Source organism: Oryctolagus cuniculus, chromosome 16, assembly GCF_051225735.1.
Source record: "Oryctolagus cuniculus isolate XC-2025 breed Fujian yellow rabbit chromosome 16, ASM5122573v1, whole genome shotgun sequence".
NCBI lineage: Eukaryota > Metazoa > Chordata > Mammalia > Lagomorpha > Leporidae > Oryctolagus > Oryctolagus cuniculus.
The window spans coordinates 75788201-75805688 of NC_142882.1; the positions used below are offsets into that span (position 1 = coordinate 75788201).

General features: G+C 45.7%; 1 long non-coding RNA gene across 7 annotated transcripts in view; it reads left to right on the forward strand.

Moving 5' to 3' along the window:
* LOC127492624 (uncharacterized) overlaps positions 1-17488 on the forward strand; it is a 71462-nt gene that overhangs the window by 42176 nt on the left and 11798 nt on the right. For 4 of the 7 annotated variants that reach the window (XR_016222760.1, XR_016222757.1, XR_016222758.1 and 1 more), the window contains one exon: positions 3425-15074. This is a non-coding gene — a long non-coding RNA (uncharacterized LOC127492624). Of the gene's footprint in view, positions 1-3424; positions 15075-17488 lie in introns of those variants that run through there. The other 3 variants (XR_016222754.1, XR_016222755.1, XR_016222759.1) reach the window with 3 other exon arrangements.

Sequence of the window (17488 nt, forward strand, 5' to 3'; positions counted from 1 at the left end):
AGTAAGTGCACAATGACTCCTGTTGTTAATTTAACAGTTAACACTCTTACGTATGACATCAGTGACCACCCGAGGCTCTTGACATGAGCTGCTCCACTTCTGACCCAGCTCCTTGCTGATGGCCTGCGAAAGCAGAAGATGGCCCAAGTGCTTGGGCCCCTACACCCGAATGGGAAACCCAGAAGAGGCTCCTGGCTCCTGGCTTTGGATCTGCCCAGCTCCAGCCGTTGTGGCCATTTGGGGATTGAACCAGTGGATGGAAGACCTTTCTGTCTCTCCTTCTCTCTGTCTGTAACTCTGCCTCTCAAATAAATAAGTGAATCTTTAAAAAAAATAATATTATGGTTTTATAACAACAGTGCCCACATCTTTGGTTATGACATGTTATCTAGGAAAACAATGTGTAATGGTGTGTTCCACACAATCAGTGCACAATAGCTGGCAGCTTTATTGTCATTGGCTGCCCTGCCTCTTGCCTGGGGAACACAGGCAGCCAGGTGAGCCACCTGCATGTGATATGTGGTACCCATACATCTCCATGGGTTTTCAAATATGAGATGGAATTCACATACCATAAAATTCCCCCTCTTGCAGTGTACAGCATTGTGGTTTTTAGTATAGTCACAAAGTTGAGCAATCATTGCAATGAGCTAATTCCAGAATGTTCTCATCATCTCCAAAAAGAAACCCTATCCCAGCAGCAGTCACCCTTCATTCCACCTTCCCTCAGCCTTTAGCAACCACTAATCTGCTTTCTATCTGAATGGATTTTCCTATTCTAGACATTTCATATAGATGGAATCATACAAAATATGACTATACATGGGCTTTTGCCTGTGTGCTTTCCTGAAGAATAAAGTCACCTATTTCTACTGGAAAAGGAAGGAGGCCTGAAGTAGGAAGTATCCAGTGGAAGAGAGCGTTGGCTAAGACTGACCTAAGAGGAACAAAACCAAGCAAACTTGGGTTCTAAGGGCCGGTTTAAGTAGCTTGAGAATACAGGAGCTGTACACCGTTAGTATAAACAACCAAGCCACAATCCCCTGGATTCTTCACAGCCTGGCCCTCAACACATTATAAGGGTCTCAGCGGCCTATCTGTGGACCTGCTGGGATTCATGAGGGAGCTGTTTAAAATACAGATTCCAGACTTCCTTGGGCTCACTGAGTCAGAATGCCCAGGGCTGAGGAATTGCCTCCGAAGATCCTGCCAGGCAATGGGTTTGGCAATCGTTGAGTTATCTGGAACATGCTTGCACGACACCCAGCAGCCCTGCTGTGTTCCATCCTTAGCAACTCTGCTCCATAATGTTGCTATTCTTAAGTATGCATGTCTGGGCCGGCGCCGCGGCTCACTAGGCTAATCCTCCGCTTTGCAGCGCTGGCACACCGGGTTCTAGTCCTGGTCGGGGCGCCAGATTCTGTCCCGGTTGCCCCTCTTCCAGGCCAGCTCTCTGCTGTGGCCAGGGAGCGCAGTGGAGGATGGCCCAAGTGCTTGGGCCCTGCACCCCATGGGAGACCAGGATAAGCAGCTGGCTCCTGCCATCAGATCAGCACAGTGCGCCGGCCGCAGCAGCCATTGGAGGGTGAACCAACGGCAAAAGGAAGACCTTTCTCTCTCTCACTGTCCACTCTGTCCAAAAAAAAAAAAAGTATGCATGTCTGATCTTCTTAATTGATGACTTAAGGTGGATCTTACTCTGCTGTGTCCCTCTCAGACCCCTGCACACACGCTTACATCAGGACATATTGGGAGACGGGTTGTACATGAACCTTGAAGAATGTGGGCAGCCAGAAGTCATTAAGGGCCATGGGCCCGAGAGGAGATCTTTCCCGACCGTTCTAGCATCCTCTGTTTGGGATTTCAAGGTTGGTGTGTGTCTTCCAGGCTCTGCCTGTGACCCCTGGTCAGCAGCCCTTTTGCACTTGGGCTCAAGAGGCGCTCTCAGAACAGCTCCAGCCGGGAGACCTCCCAGCCTCGTGCCTGGCGCTGGTAGATTGAGGAGTGGCCAAGTGCAGGGGGATTCCCACACCTGAAGATCAGAGCCCTCAGGGAGCCTTTTAACCCGCAGCTTCCTGTGCCTTGTCCCAGACCCACCCAGCCAGACTGTCATTCAGGAAGGGGAAATTACTACCTCGCTGCTGCCCAAACACTGCTTGCGAGTTTGAGGAATACGACTTTCCTGCCTGTGTCTGGAACAAAGCCAACGTGTGCTCACTGGGATTTACTTGGGCAGGGCTGAGGACGGGGGTCTGGGAGACCTGGGCTCAGTCCTGGGCTACCGGGGAGACACCGAGGAAGCCACTCATTCACCTTTCGGTTTGCTTCTTTGTAAAGTGGAGGATTCGGATGAGGGGAGACTCTGGACAAGCTGAGATCACTGGTATCTGCAGGAGGCTTTGCTATACACTCAGATGATGCTAAGCAAGAGTGTGTGAAGACCCTGCTCTTTCATTGTGCTCCTGTTCCCTCCCTCCCAGTTCTTCCCAAATTCCAATAATTCACTGTCCTGCATTCAAGCTCCATGTATAAGGTTCAAATAGCTCAAGGGCAGTGTTCAAGTCACCATTTGTTAGTACTCTAGTATGAAGTAATCAAGGCTAGTCATTGGAAGATGCTCTGTTTAATGACTACTTGTTGTAGTAAAGAGATTAAAGCGGGTAGATCATAGCACATGAACCCAGGTGTCCTGAGCCTCCGGAAGGGAAGAGGGGGCAGTGAGGAAGGGGACGGCAGCCGAGGGTGGTCAGGGCATGGGCCCTTTACCTCCCTGTGACAGTGGTGCTCGGATTCATCACCCCTGTTGCTCTTGACAGATGCGTGATTTACTGACGCTTCATCTGCGCCACTTTTGGGTGAGGACCTCGTCATTTTCATTTTGCAGAAGACTCTGGGAATCAATTGCATCAATTGTATAGGACCTGGACAAGGCATAGGCTGCTGTGCTTGTAAATTTTCATGGGATCTTAGATCCAAGTTTGTCCCCAAATACAATCATTGATTCAGCTCTTACTCTGGTCACATGATCACTATCCAGTTCAGGTCAGCCCTGTTACCAACACTGAAGGAGAATGATTTTTTGGGATTCTTTCTCTTCTCTTTCCTCTTTCCCCAGTATGTCCCACTGTAGCCCATTCGTGGTGTACACTGTACCATGCAGATTCATGTATATGCACATTTGTTTATTTAACTGCAGTTATAACTTCTCCTTTTCCTTTGGTACAGCAAAATTAATGAAGGCATGGAGAATGCTTAGGCATATTTTTTGTGTCCCTGTAGTCTCTGCCCCATTGTCTGCAAAAACCACAGACTTTATTTATATGCCAATGAATCCATCATCGGGTTTTGTTTAAGCCATATATTTACCAAGATCCTCACTTGAGCAGTGACTTAACTTTTTAATCTTTGATTTATAATTTTACAGTTGCTGAGACAGAAGGAAAACCCAGTCCTTTGGAGCTTTTTGGCCTTTTACTAAATTGCTTGCCCTGCTGCTGCTGAGTTGTTTGAAACTGGCCACTGGACACCATCATCAGGAAGACTCTGGATGGACTGCCCAGAGCCCAGAAGAGGCAGGACATCAGCCGCAGCTCCTCACTGGACCGCCTGCTTCATGTCAAGTAATGGCTGGGATCAGGGTCAGATGAAGAATGAGCCCGCTGGACAACTGCTGGCCAGTTGTCTCTCTCCCTGAGAGAGCTGTCTTCCATCCACTGGTTCACTCTCCAAGTGGGGTAGGCCATGCTGAAGCCCAGAGCCTGGAACTCAGTCCCGTTCTTCCATCTGGGCAGCAGGGAGCCAAGTACATGACCCATCGCTGCTGCCTCCCTGGGGATGCATTAGCAGGAAGCTGGATCAGAAGCAGATCAAACCAGGCAACTCAGGTGCAGACTACTGATGTCTCAAGCACCATCATAACTGCTGTGCCAAATGCCTAGTCCAAGGACTGACTTTGAAGGGCACCCAAACGAGAACAGCGTGCTAACACAGCCACAGAAACACAAGAAGGAGACGGATCTGCCATCCCATCTCGGGGAATTCCGGGTGGGTTTGATACATTTCTTAGGGGTGGGGAGGACAGAATAATCATATTATGGAGGAGGGTAAGGCTGTTTTCCCATAAGTCTCCTCTTTCCTGCTGGGATGTTTTTGCGCATGGAGTGTGGTTTGAGCATCGCAGTTGTTCTGCTTGGTTCTTCTCCATCAGAGCTCAGCCTTTCCTCCAATAGTGACTGAACAAGTTGTGATTTGAAGGAGGCACTGACTCATTAGCTTCCATTTCTCTTCTCTGCATTTTAGGGCTTGACAATGAAGACATTACTATAGACTCTGTCTTCCAATTCCAGGATGTGTGTCCTTAGAGTGCCTTCATTTATTGGGGGTGAGCCCTCTTGCTAAAACAGTAGTTCAAGTCAACTGGAACCTGAACTCTGCTAATGGGCCAGGAGGTCAGACACAGTGTTGAGTTAAATCCATGGAAGAAGATACCAATGGAGCTGAGACCTTCAAAAATATTTGGCTTAAGGATGACATTGCTGGCTATTTGTAGATGGGGACATCATTGAGCATGTTTGGAGTCATGGTCATGACTCCAAACTGTGGTCACATTTAACAACAAATAGGTACTAATTTAGAGTTAGACTTCAGAGTAGACACGGTTCCTACCCCCATGGAGCTCTCATCTTCTAATTTTTTCCTTAGATATGAAAAGCAGTGGCTACAGCAAACTACTGATCACAAAGATATTCTTGAATTCAATATGGTCATTCTTATTGCTTTTAAACATGCCTAGTGACCATGTGCTGTAATCCTGCATTCTAGAAATGCCCTAAAAGCTATTTTTTCCCCTAACAAGCTATGCAATATCCTGTGGAATCAGAAGTGGGAATTTGGATTAGTAGGGCTTTTAGGGTGGGAAATATAGAGTGATTTGGGTCAGGAAGTAGGAAAGAATAGAATTCTATTTCTTTTGTTTCTGTTCTATGTAGGAATCAGCGTGGAAAATATTGAGCTGGAAACCTTGAGATCTGAATTTTAGTAATTAAAAAAATGCTCTTGAAATGGAGAGAGAGAGAGAGAGAGAAGAGAGAGACACCTTCCTTCTCCTTCCATCTGCTGATTCAGCTCTCAAAATGTCCAACAGCTGGGGCTGGGCCAGGAGCCCAAAATTCAGCCCAGGTCTCCTACATTACCGGCAGGGATCCAAGTACTTGAAGCATCACCTGCTGTTTCCCAGGGTTCGTGTTAGCAGGAAGCTGGAATCAGAAGTGGAGCCAGGACTTGAACACAGGCAGTCTGATATGGGACGGCATCTTAACTGCTGCATCAAATACCCACTCTGAGTCTAGTCTTTATCCCACTACTGAGGAACTGTGTGACTGGGTGAGTTGCTCCAAGGTGCCCCTTGAATGACTCCAAACCCCTAACAATGTCAGGTCAGGCCCCAGGCCATACCAGTGCTTAGCTTTCCAGTTCCCAGTTAGGTCAAATAGATCTTCAACACTCACTTGACTGTGAGTTTTTTGGAGAGGGTGTTTTACTGGCCTCTTAAGCTACAATGAGTCTGTTTCTGTCCTCTGGAGTTAAGAAGGTTCTGGCAGCATGCCCTGTTCTGCTCATAGAGGCTTTGTTCCCTTCTTCTTTGCCTACTCTCTGCCTCTCTGCTTCCTCACTTTGCATCGAGCACAATCTTGGAACGCCCTGAAATACCCATCAGTAACCTTTCAGGCAGAGTCACCAGGGAAAGAGCTATCTCCAGATCTAAGGAGGAGACAACCTTTTACTTCTTGGCATGAATCTCCATGCAGTGAAGATCACCAACGACTACTACTCCCTGCCCCCAGCAACCCAGCCCTGCCCAGGTAGGGAGTCTGGGCTACTATTTCTTGCACTTAAAACAATGCCTCTCCATCAAGAGACATCTTTCATACACACAGTGCTTCATATATCCACATGGCTGGAGAAGTTTTTTGTTTTTTAAAAAGATCTATTTATTTATTTGAAAGGCAGAGTTACAGAGAGGCAGAGGCAGAGGCAGAGGCAGAGGCAGAGGCAGAGGCAGAGGCAGAAAGAGAGAGAGAGAGAGAGAGAGAGAGAGAGAGAGAGGTCTTCCATCTGCTGGCTCACTTCCCAGATGACCGCAACGGCCGGAGCTGTGCTGATCCAAAGCCAGGAGCCAGGAGCTTCTTCCTGGTCTCCCACACGGGTGCAGGGGCCCAAAGACTTGGGCCATCTTCTACTGCTTTCCCAGGCCACAGCAGAGAGCTGGATTGAAGAGATGCAGCAGAGACTCAAACCAGCACCCATATGGGATGCCGACACTATAGGCAGTGGCTTTACCCACTATGCCACAGCACCAGCCTCTGGAGAGCTTTTTAACAAGGAAAAACACTTATCAGATAAGAATCTGTTGTTATGTGTTCTTGCCTCATTATGAATCCTATATAAGGAACTTCTCATCACTGTTTCTTTCACCACCAGCAAATTTGTTTAATATATAGTTTTGGGTGCAGAAAATATAGAAAATTAAATCCGTGGAATTTCAAATTCAGAAATGCTGACACAAACTATTTGGTTTGAGAATCTCACCGTGGGATCTAGTTTTAGAGATTTCAACTTCTGCCTTAAATGGTGGAATTAGTTATTCTTCACTCAGTTTTACTTTATGGTTGAAGTCAAGGCATGGGTGACGCTTTCAGTTCATGTCTATACTTCTCCAGTGCCAAGGGCTTTAATCTTCTCTATTACCTTCTCTTTTGTGTATGTACATTATTATTAAATTTATTGGTTAGTGTTTTGTCTCCTCGGCTTGTGCTTTCTTTCCCTCTGGTAACTACATTAAAAACAGGGTAAGATTCATAGACAGAGTGGCTGGTAGAACTTTGAAGAGCAATAGCAGGCCTGGGTAACTTCTATAAATGAAAAGTTGACCCTGGAATAGTTGACAATGTATTCAAATAGTTTAGAGCAGTGTTCCTCCCACTAAGCAGACACGGCATCAGTAGACCCAGATGACTCCAGACATTCTATGAAAAAGGGCTCATTCTGTCTAGCATCTCACATTTTCAAATATCTGGACATTGGCCATTGAGAAGACAAAGTATACAGATGATAGGCTCGTCTTTCTACCTCTTGTTGGATGGTCTGGAGTCTGGTCACTCCAGCCTTGACTCTAAGGCAATTTACATTTGTTTTCCCCATCCTCCTTGAAAGGAAAGAAAACAAAAATCACATTTTTCCAGGCAATTAAAATGCTTCTGCTTCAGCTGAGATGAAAGAATTATGAGTTCTGACTCCTTGTATGTAATTGCATGTTTCATTTTTCTTGTTTTGATGATTGACAGAAAACTGATAAACCAAGACATCTCTGAATCAGGGTTGAATATACTCTCTTGGTGGCCTCCTTGCTAATTTGTTTGACTATTTTGTAAGATTTCTTGTTCTGTAATGGAAAGGTTTATTAAATATGAGGGGTGCAAAGCTTTCTGAATGCTAATGAACTTATTTGCCGAAATTTAAATGCTCTTCTTGTCAGTGAATGCCTGTCTCACTTAACAGGATCCAAATTGAATAATGAAGAAAATTAGACTTGATCGTACCCTCAAGAGAAATCATGTGTGAATTGTCATAGAATACTGAAGGGGAGAGGGGTCATATTTTAGAAAAAAAGAATAGATAATTTGGATTATTTCCAAAAAGGGATTAATGTAGGGAAACCCAATTCTTTTCAAAGCAACATCTTCATAGCCAGTCCAGGAGCAGAATCACCAAGGCAGGACCAGTTTAGGAGAGTCAAGTCATAGCCACATGGAAGCCATGCAAGCTTTCGGTGGTTATAATTCCCTGACCTCATTCTGCTAAAAGTCCCTCCCATGCCTGTGATAGAAAGGGAAAATCAGGCCGGCACCGTGGCTCAATAGGCTAATCCTCCGCCTTGTGGCGCCGGCACACTGGGTTCTAGTCCCGGTCGGGGCGCCGGATTCTGTCCTGGTTGCCCCTCTTCCAGTCCAGCTCTCTGCTGTGGCCCAGGAGTGCAGAGGAGGATGGCCCAGGTGCTTGGGCCCTGCACCCCATGGGAGACCAGGAGAAGCACCTGGCTCCTGCTTTCGGATCAGCACGGTGCGCTGGCCGCGGCGGCCATTGGAGGGTGAACCAACGGCAAAGGAAGACCTTTCTCTCTGTCTCTCTCTCTCACTGTCCACTCTGCCTGTCAAAAAAAAAAAAAAAAAAAAAAAGAGAGAAAATCAATCACCTGGAAAATGAACCCTGGTCCCCCTGGGCGTTCAACAGGGCGATGGTTGGAGCTCGGGCAACTGCTGCAGTTCTTCCTTTAAGCATTGTGTCATGAGGCTGTGCTCTCATCACTGTGTTTTCTCCCATCGCCTTGGTGTCATCACTAATAACGTAGGCAGCCATGATGCTTTTCCCCTGCCAGCATCTGCGGGGCATTGTGGGAGCAAGATGGCGTCCCCTTGCCCAGGGAGCCAGGCTGGGAGAAAGCCCACAGCCACAGAAACCTGCTGACTGTGGCCAGGGACAGCATTGGTAACGCAGAGTCAGACAATGACAGAGGGGAAGGGAGGGGACAGCAAGGTGGGAATGCATCCTCCTCGTAAACCCGCAACAGGTTGGCGTCACCAGGAGGGCAGGAGCTGGGGAAGGCTCCTGAAGACGGCACAGGGCTGAGCGGGGTCTCCAGGGTTGGTTAGAATTCCTGCTCCTGAGAGTTCAGGAGGGAGCAAAGATAGATCAAGAAAACCAGAAAACACCTCAAACCTGGGAGGGCTCAAAGCAAAACCAAACCAAAAAAAAAAAAATGCTGAAAACTAAAATTGTACTCTTCTAGAAAAAGAGAGTGGGCACTAACAGTTTGATGCTGGTAGATTTTCATTGAGGATTTTTTCCTTTGGCTAAGAGGGAAGGTTTATAAGACAAATTTCTAAGATGTCGGTGTGTCTTTTGAACATTGTACTGGATGTTATTCTCAAAGGACGAGGAGAATGGTCAACACAGCTAAGGTGAGCATCAGCCTTTACAAATGTATTGCCTTGTATTACCTTTGATTAAATAAAAAGACTTCTTGTGTGTTTGGTTGCTTCCGTGGGAAGGTTGGAGAGTTAGGAGCCTAGTTTCCCCCTTGGAATGATAGGTGCGTTTTTAAGAGTATGCGAGTAACTGGAAGAAGACGAAGGCTCATCGCCACGGTTTCAAAGCATGCTCTGCACCTTCAGAAACAGAGGGGAGCGGGCAAAGCAGGGAGGTGAAGGAGGGGGAGGAAGCAAGCCGCAAGCCGGTGAGACCACCCAGTCTGTGAGAAAGCTAAACGAACAGGGTTTGAAGGATCCGTGGGTACTGAGGAACACGAGAAGAGGAGATACTTAAAAACGGGAAATTTCTCAAGCAAGTGAGGATGAATGATGAGTTGCATGGAAGCTGACTAAGGGGCTCGGGGAGAGGCAGTGGGAGGGGAAGCAGAACACGACCAGTGCCTGCAAACGGCCAAGCTGGAACCCTCGATGGCCTAGCCGCCGAGCTGTGGCGCATGTGCACAGCCTAGAAATAAAGAGGGAAGAGATGGAAAGGTTCATGGTTACCGCGAAGTCCTGAGCACGTTCGAGGAAGCCGTAATGTGGCATTAGTCCTCAGGAATGAAAGTGCTCCTAGAGAAATCTCTCGGTCTGTGTTCTGCACTCATTTAAGCACGGAAGAGTGTTCACGTACCTTCTACAGAAGGTTGATGTATAAGATGAATGCTATTAAAAGAGAGAACAGCTCAGCATCATCGGGGCAAGTTGAAGAAAAGATTCCGTTTAGAACAACCGAATAGGGAGAAGGCGAGCAAACCTGCTCACAGCCTTGTAGGTACAATTTTAAAATTCAGAGTCTGATGAGAGCACTGGAGACAATTTATCCAATAGAAGCTGGGTGATGACGAGGTTTCAACTGCTGTCAATATTTGAAAATATCCTCTTCCAAAACCATTTCTCCCATAAAAATGAGCGAAATAAAGTTAAAAAGCTTTGGGGGATTGTTCTAAAAATTTTGGATAAGAGGATTGATAACAATGTAAAGTTATTCCCAGTGGTAGGAATGACAATTTTTCAGAAAAGCTGATATTTGGAGCAGGTGTAAATGCCTGTGATTATCTCTTTGCTTCCCTGTATTTGTGCAAGGGATTCCTTCCAGCCAGCCAGTACCAGGCCCCTTCAGAGGGAAGCTGATCGAGTAATTGAGGTGGAAAGCCTTAATGAGATAATGACGCGAAGGCCAGTTAACACTTAATAAGAACATAACCACGAGGGATGATATTGTTGCTTATTAATTATAATGATGACACGGAGGAAAGAGACAAGGTGGCACTCATTTACAGAGAGTACTCAAGAGGAAGACTGCTTTCCCAAAGGGCAAGCTGCAGTCAGCCTTAGAAGTAGGTCAACATCTAGTGGGGTTGGGAATTTATGGCCGTTGGCTTCTTCTGGCAACCGCAGAACTGGTGGCCAGGCAGGAGGCAGTGGCTGCCTTCCTGGTGGTGGCCAGGACTGGAGCAGGGGATGCGCATGGAGTCCCGGACTCCAGGCCGAGCTCTGGGGCGGTCTCCTTGCCTTCCATTCCACAGTGTCATTCGTGGGCAGACAGGCAGGTGTCCAGAACTGGTCTGGGTGTTCTCCCAGTTCTGCGACCTTCCCTTGCCCACACTCGGTGCGTGAGTCAGACCCAGAAGGCGTCTCCTCGCTCGGCATGGGCGCCCTGCCCTTTGCGGGAGCCCAGAAGATCCTTTCTTGTGTGTCAGAGGCCCAGGTCCAGCCATTATCATAGACTTGAATTTCATTGCCCTCACTGTGATTCCAGAATTGATTGCTGACCTGGGCACCTCCATGTTCACCCAAGGCAGGGAGTTGCAGGCTCAGCACCTCACAGCAACTCCACTGTCCCTATCCAAATGTGAGGAAGGGGCGGCCATCGGGGAAAACCTGGAGCTTCTGGAAACCACAGGACTCCTGTAGGCAGTCTTGGAAGCTGGAAAGAAGGGCTAGCCTGGGGAGGCTGACTTGGGGCTCAGTAAGGAACATAAAACTCCCCTCCTCATTCTCCATCATCTCCCTCACTCCTTTCTGGGTCATTGGATGCCACCTTTGCAATGATGGGGTGATTGTCAGGTTTTCCGTGCCATGAAGTTTAAATCACATGGGATTGTTCTTATCCTGTGTGATGGTGTCACTGACCCCTGCAATAGAAAGGATAGAACATTATCATCAATGACTTTTTTAAAGCATGCATATTTCATTTTGTATTACATGTGTGGTTTGAGGAAGGCAAGACAGTTAAACCAAAGATACAGCTCTGGTCCTCGTCCTTAGGCTGGGAGCTCTGTGGCCTTGGCACAGCTCTTCCCTTTAAAAAAGTATTTATTTACTTTATTTATTTGAAAGGCAGAAAGACAAGAAAAGAGATCTCTCATCTACTGGTTTACTTCCCAAATGCCTATCACAGCCAGGGCTGGCCAGGCTGAAGCCAGGAGCTGGGAACCCAATCCATGTCTCCCACATGGGTGGCAGGGACCCAGCTACTTGCAATAGTAGGAAGCTGGAATTGGGGGCAGAGCTGGGGCGCACATCCAAGCACTCAGACGTGGGATGTTAGCATCCCAGTGGCATCTGCACTGCTAAACAAACACCCTCCCTACATCTCTTGCCTTTCTGAGCTCACTTTCCCCATTCATAAAATGAGGGGTTATTGAGGATAATGTATAATTCCAAAGCCATTTCTGATTTAAAAGTCTGACATATGCACAAGAGGGGTCTCCAAAAAGTTCATGGAAAATATGTATCATGAAAAGCTATGCATGGCTTTCAAATTTTTTTTGGATTAAATTAAGCTTTTGTTTTATCTCCATTTTCCATGAACTTTTTGAAGCCCCCTTGCATGTGCTTGTATGGGCCCTACATCTATTGCATCTTCTTTAAAAAGCAAAATTACTTATTCATTCGAGAGACAGAGAGTGAGCAGATGGAGAGTGAGCTCCCATCTGCTGGTTCACTGCCCAAATGTCCACAGTAGCTATGACGGGGCTGGGTTGAAGCTGAGAAGTGGGAACTCAATCCAAGTCTCCCAAGTGGGCGGCAGAAATCCCTGGCACCATCACTGCTACCTCTCAGGGGCTGCAGTAGCTGGAAGCGGAAGTCGTGAACTGGAGTCGGAAACTGAACACCGGCACTCGGATCTGGGACACGGGCATCTTAAGCACTAGGCTAAATGTCTGTCCTATTAAATCTTTTTGAGAAAAAGTAGTTGGTAAACCTCTCTGGGAAGAAATATTACCTTAATTCATGGTTCCGAGGGGACAATTCAGGCCAGAGTTGCCAAAGACCCAAAGGCAAAGCTATTTATTGAATATATGGTTATCTAGAAAATGTCATACTTGGGAACTTCCTGCTGTGCTGCAGGTTCATGTTCTGATGTTTCCAGCATGTTTCAGAGTAGGAAGAGGCAATGAACACAATCTTTCCTCGTCTTCCAAGTGGAAGATTGAATCCCACAGGATACTGTCTGCCCAGCCAATCCAGTTAATAATGTTTTTTTTTGTTTGTTTGTTTGTTTGTTTGTTTTTTTGTTTTTGTTTTTGTTTTTTTGACAGGCAGAGGGGACAGTGAGAGAGAGAGAGAGAGGGAAAGGTCTTCCTTTGCCGTTGGTTCACCCTCCAATGGCTGCCGCGGCTGGCGCTGCAGCCGGCGCACCGCGCTGATCCGAAGGCAGGAGCCAGGTGCTTCCACCATGGGGTGCAGGGCCCAAGCACTTGGGCCATCCTCCACTGCACTCCCTGGCCACAGCAGAGAGCTGGCCTGGAAGAGGAGCAACCAGGACAGAATCCGGCGCCCCAACCGGGACTAGAACCCGATGTGCCGGTGCCGCTAGGCGGAGGATTAGCCTGTTGAGCCATGGCGCCGGCCAATATAGTAGGAAAGGGTCACTTTTTTTTCCTGAGTATTTCCTGGTAAATGCATTATTTCAGTGACATTTGTTTAATTGCAACATAGGTAAAATCAGCCTCTGAAAAATATCAACAGTAACAGCACTGACACGTGGAAGAGAAGTTGGTTTCTTAGCCAGAAGTTTCTGTGAACATATAAATGACTTTCAACGTTCATTGATTCCAGATAAAGGCTTCTTTCAGGTCGTTAAGAGGACTTAGGTGCCCTGAACAGAGAGGGGCTCTTTATTGCTTGTATCTTATTTGGAAGTCAGAAAAATAATCGATTTTTTTTTTTAAAGAGCAAGGCCAGACTGAAGCCTGGAGCCAGGAACTCCATTCTGATTTCCCACATGGGTGGCAGGGGCCCAAGTGCTTGAGTGATCGATCACCTGCTGCTTCCCAGGCACATTAGCAGGGAGCTGGGTCAGAAGCAGGAAAGCCGAGAATGAACCAGCGCTTCAATAGGGGGTGTGGGTGTCCCAAGCCATGGCTTTACCCCTTGTGACACACTGCCCTCCCCATCAATCCACTTTTGAAAATAAGAATATTAGCACCTGGAATTGCAAACTGCCTTAATTTATAATTCTTAGCCATCTAGAATGCCTTCTTTTGATCTTCTTTCAAGGTTGGTTTCTCCTCTTTTGCTGATTAAATTCTAAATTGTTCAGTATGGTTGCATTAAGCTGACTGGGCAAAGTTAGAAACATTCAGATACAGAATTTGATTAAATAAGAATACAAGAGAAGCGGCAGCTCTATTTATGCAACACCTACGTATCAATATTTGAATGCAGTAGCTAACTGTGGAGGACAATGCAGGGATGGAGAATAGTGGCTATCCCTGGGGAGCAACTGACTGGCTGGGAGGTTGGAGAAAGACTCTCTATATATCCTGTTGTCCCTTTTATACAATGCATCATATTCATATTTTACCTATTCATATTTTTTATAAGAGGAAAAGCTATTTTTACTGAGATGGAAAAATACAAAAGACACATTGTTGGGTATAAAAGCAAATTGCAGAATAGTGTAAATAGTATTTTTGCTGTTTTTGTAAAGTAATTACGCATACACACACACACATATATACACACACACATATGTGCACACCCACATATCTGTAAGAACACACACTGAATTACATGAACAATGGTTCCCCATAGGGAGGGAGAAAGAAACAATATGGGTATACTGTCAAAGCCTATGTGCTTTGACAGTCTGAATTTTTAAAGTCCTATGTATTTATTTGCAAGGCAGAACAAGAGAGAGAGAGAGAGAAAGTCTAACTACTGGTTTAGTCCCCAACTGCTTGAAGCCAGGGTGGGCCGACACCAGGAGCCAGGAGCCCCATCTGGGTCTCCCATGTTGGTGACAGGGGCCCAGGAACTTGGGCCAACATCTGCTGCCTCCCAGGTACATTAGTAAGAAGCATGATCAAACCAGAGGCAAGGGCCTGATGCCAGGCACTCTGGTTAGGATGTGGGCATCCCACATGGTGGATTCACACACTCCGCCACAATATCTACCCTGAATTTTATTTTCTTTTACCCAAAGAGCAAACATATGAATTCAGTTTAAATAATTCATAAAAGCCCAACACAATCAAAAGTTGGCACTTGATTTCTACACACCCGTAACAACACCTTTGTCAGCCTTACTCTGGCTTGCTGTAATCTCCCAAATTCACTTTAGACCTCTCCCTGGCCTCTTTTAAGGCTTCCAGAACTCTCTGTTCCTTTACCTCTGTTATTCATCAACAGGTTAAAGCCATGACTGACAGGTCACGGCAACACTACTTCCAGCTCCTGTCCCTACCACTTTCCTCTTCAATTCATCCATAACAACACAGCTAACATTTTTCTCATTCCTACTGCGGGTTAAGCCGAACTCTCTACCTCTTTCAGGAAAATTTCCATGCTCTCAAGATCATCCCTGTTGGTACTTAAATATGTCTCCAATCTCACGCAATGAAATCAAGAAAACTTCCTCCAATTCTGTGTACTTCTTTAGAGCAATTTCCCTTGAAAAAGCTTTTCTTTGATAAAGACACTTTCTTCCCTTCCATTCATTTTTTATAAAGAAATTTTATTTTTATCTATCTGAAAGACAGAGAAATAGACATAGTCAGTAAAAGAGAGAAAGATCATCCATCTGCTGGTTCATTCCCAAAATGTGCACAACAAGCCAGGCTGAAGCCAGGAGCCAACAACTTGATCTGGGTCTCCCAAGTGGGTGGCAGGGACCCAAGTGCTGGGGTCATCCTCTGTTGCCTCTCGGGTGCAATAGCAGAAAACTGGATTATAAGTGGAGGTGGGACTTACCCAGGCACTGAGATAGGGGATGTGCGGGTTGAAAGTGAGAATTAACCCAATGTGCCAGGACACTCACCCTCTCACCCATTCTTAAACCCATGCCTCTCCAGCTGTCAGCTCTAACCACTCTCCCCAGACTCTCGTCAAGGTCACTTGTGGTGTTTACTTGTGAAATACAATGGTCAAATTTCAGTCCTCATCTTCTCTACCTCTCAACTCACTGGCCACAGTGGATGACTTTCTTCTCTTGGAAATCCTTTTCCCTCTTGCTCCTCTGCACACTTGTGTCCCTTAGATCTCTTCCTACCTCACAGACTGCTCCTTCTAAGCTTTACCTTTGTCCTCTTCGTCTTGAAATGTTGTGACTATTCATGGCTCAGTCCTTGGGCCACCTGCTTTCTTTATTTAAACTCAGTTCCTTGGTGATCTCATGCAGCATCTTGGCTTTGAATACCTTCCCCACGCTGATGTCTTCCCAGTTTTATGTCTAAATTCCAACCTGAACCTAAACTATACATTCGCTATCCTTTGTACATCACTAACTAGCTTTAGCAGGAATCTCAAACTTAACACACCCCAAAGAGGCAGACATTTCTCACATCCTTTCCATAGCTTCATTAAATCAATGAGCCATATGTTGCCAAATGGTATGTTGTCTCATATATATCACAGATGTGTAAAAGCCATGACTTCTGTAGTTGCAACAGGCATGTATCACACTTGTTATAAAAGCCCCTTCCAAATGAAACATTCGTTAGAAACCTGCCAATCTCCTTTGCAATATCAGTAGGGCGGTCCTATGCCCTTATTGGCTTGAACTGTCCAGATGCACACCTGTTGTTGCAGCATAATTGTTAATTGCAGTCCCTCTCACTCTCTAAAGAATCTTGGTTTGGACGATAAATTATATGTTCGACCCAAGTATTAGGGTCTCCAGGATAAACGATCAAGGCGCCATTCCTATTTATTGGTATTACCTTGTCACAAGCTGTGAAAACAATTTTCCTTTTGATTGTTTCTTCCTGAGTTGTCACAAAGACCTTCACATAAAATCGCTCTCTCCCATTAAAGTAATTATGGAAACCCCCTTCAGTAATGACCACTTGTTTAGTTTCCCGCCTCAGATTCCAGAGACCCAGTGCACACATTGCATTTGCTGGGTCAGGATCAAAATTGTTCTGAGGCACCCATCTTGGACAGGGAAAATTTTATCTAATCCACAAGGATCTCAAATAAACATTTTTTTTTTTCATTTTTTTCCCTTTGGTAGCGTTATCTTGTGGAAATGTGATTCTAGCGTGTGGCCAACTACTGCTTTTAGCCCAGTGAATGGAAGACACAATGCGATATACTTAGTTTCCACGGGACATGTGTATTTCTGGCGTAAGGAGCTTAATGTCTTTGGAGTTGCTACTAGGGAATGAGTCATTGAAAGGTGAATCTGGGTGGCCTCCTTAGACATAATCTCTGTAAAAACGATTTAATCTCTGTGATTCACAAGGGAAGATTTTCCTGAGTTGAGAAGAATGACATTCCTGGGACTACGTTTCCGCAACTATATTCTTGACTGATGGTTGTAGCAACTCCATTGATTCACTATTTAATGTTGAAAATTGATTTCTACTTTTTCTCATCTAAGGCTGTGTCCTTCTCGTACTGCTCTCCCCAGTCAATTTGCTGGGGAAAAAAAATGTCTTTTTGAATAACGTAGACTCACAAAGACAAAGCAACTAGCACAGAAAAACTACATTGTTTTTTCTCTAATTGTTCTGCTGTTTTGTAACCCATCTGTAAGTCATGGATTATTCTGCTGGGGTTAGCTTTCCTGACACAGTTGCTGCAAAATAAATGATACACTTAGCAAAATATCAGGAGTGTTCAGGAGAAGAGATGAGGAATGGCTTCATTCCTGTTCGGAGCTGGCTTGGAAATTAAATTGAATGAGGTAAAGTGGTTAAAGTGTGTTTTTCTTCTTCTTCTTTCCAGTTTTTTTTTTTTTTTTAATCTTCTCTACTTCAAATGAAAGTACACTTAAAAAATACTCTTAACTGGCATGGTCAGCTTCATCCCAAGACACTGATCGGAAATCAATGGCATTACCCTCATGTTGACTGGCACACATTCTCTGCTTTTAGCAACATTAAGATTTCAGGAAAACTGGGCTCCTAAGTCCTTCTTAACTCAAAGAACTGGGTGAAATGGCTGAA